Below are 2125 nucleotides of genomic sequence, written 5' to 3'. Positions count from 1 at the left end.
ACTAAAGAGAAACATTCCCAGCTGCAGTTTGGGCTGAGAGATGTCCCAAGACAAAAAGCATTCAATGACCTTCCCTCTTTCCTGTGATATTCTCAATGCAATCACACTCACACACCTTCAGTCTTGCAGCTGTATCTTACAGAAACTATTCATAAATTACCCCCTTCTTCCAGCAGCATTTAAACTGCTCACAGCGTGCTGGGGCTCTGCACCTTCTGTGATGGTTTGGCATTTAGGGATAAAAAAAATGTAATTAACACCCAGAGAAATGAGGGCTTTGAGAGAAGCTGCTGGGAGTTTCTTCTCTGCTTGAGATCAAGCCAATAGCTTCTCAGAACTGACAGCATTTTGGACCATTGAAAAGTAAGATCACCTTTGTGAATATCACCTTTTAAACCTAAGCCTGGGAGCTTCTGGTTCTCTTTGCTTTGAAAGTTTTGAGCCTGTTTTGCCCTTCTCCTAATCCATATCTCACAGCAAGAAATAAATAAGTTTTCTGGTGATCTTTAGCTAGTGCTTTAAAACCACCACAGCCTCCCTTCTCACATATGTGTGCCACCACATTTTTCAGCTCTTGCAGCTCCCTTTGAAACATTCAGCAGCTGCTGCCATAAAAATGGCTCTGGAAGAAAAGGGCAGTGCTGGGCTGCACTTTCCCCTTGCTGTATGAAAACCACATCAAACTCACTGGTGCACTCTGCAACTTCCCTTGTCTGCTACATCTTACCATAATGTTCCCTAGACCTTGGAATCTAAAGCTAAATGGAATTGTTTCCACACAGGAAAATGTTCTGTGGGCAGAAATGTTCAGCTTTTGCTGCCTTTTCCCCATTACCATGAACAGCTTGGATCTGGAAGGCAGTCGAGAGGTTTTCGTGCTCCTCTCGCAGTCTGTACCCAGCACACTCAGCCAGTGATCTGAGAGCTCATTCTCAACCCTGTGTGAGGTTTTATCAAGGTTCCATTCTCCTGAGGGTGATGTGTCCACCTTCTCCTTGCACAGAGCACTGGGCCAGCACCAAGGCTCCAGCACACGGCTCCTGTCGCCACGGGCTGGTGCTCTAAGTGCCATCACATTCTATCCTGAGTCTGAATCTGAAAGAGTTTCCTGACTACATCTCACCCAGATAACTGTGAGGACAAGAAGCCTGCTGAGATTGGAATCCACAACAGAACCACAGAATTCCCCAGTGAAGTGGAAGCTCTCCTTCCTTTGCAGCCCACCAGGTACCATCAGGTTGCTGTGCTCTGCACATTCCTGCTCAGCTCTAAGTGTCATCATGGACTTTACTGCTTGTCCTGACCAAATATCTGGATATTCTGGCACAGAAAGAATGTTCCAGAACAAAACACTTCCCTCTCATTGCCCAGCTTGTAGTGGTTTCTTGAAGGGCTTAGAGATTAAAGAACTAATTCAGGAGCTGCTTCTGTCCTGGCACATGTTGAAATGCTGCCAAAACAAAGACATTCCCAGCAAGTGCTGTCCTGGCAGGTATTTGTGTACAAAGGGACACTGACATTTGGTCTCTGCAAATTGAAAACTGCATGATCTTACCTGGAGCTGAGCAGAAAATTGCAGAGCAGCAGAGTGAGAATGCAGCTCACATGGTGCAATAGGGAACGAGGTCCAATTCCTCTTGTATTCCACAGGAATGCAGCGTGGAAGGGGCATGGTCTGAGCAAGCCTCTTGTCTTGGTGCATTTATCTGTGTGAGATGTAACTGAAAACTTCAGTTTAGGGTCAGGCTAACAAGAGAGGTGGGATGTGGTGGTAGAAGTGATAAGGAATGTGCACAGCACAGGTGTGTTTGACCCAAGCAGTGGGCTGGGCTGTGCCCTGTGAGAGTAGGGGGACACTTGGGATTTGGGGTAAGGAAAAGGTGATGCTCACCAGGTGATTTTCCTCACCAGGCTGAGGAAAGACCTGCAGAGCACCGTGGTTGTGTGCACAGGCTGCAAGAGGAGCATTATGGCTTGTCTGAGGCTTCCACTCTGTCCATAATGAAAGGAAAAGGGATTTGTGTTTACAAACAAGCTGTGGGTCTGCTGGTAGATAAAGCTAGATAATGAGAGATGAAAGAAACAATGGGAAGAGCCATAAATTCCATGGGAATTCCACTGATTG

The sequence above is a fragment of the Parus major genome, chromosome 26, assembly GCF_001522545.3.
Source record: "Parus major isolate Abel chromosome 26, Parus_major1.1, whole genome shotgun sequence".
NCBI lineage: Eukaryota > Metazoa > Chordata > Aves > Passeriformes > Paridae > Parus > Parus major.
The sequence above is the reverse complement of the archived record's forward strand: the minus strand, read 5'-3'. Positions refer to the sequence as shown.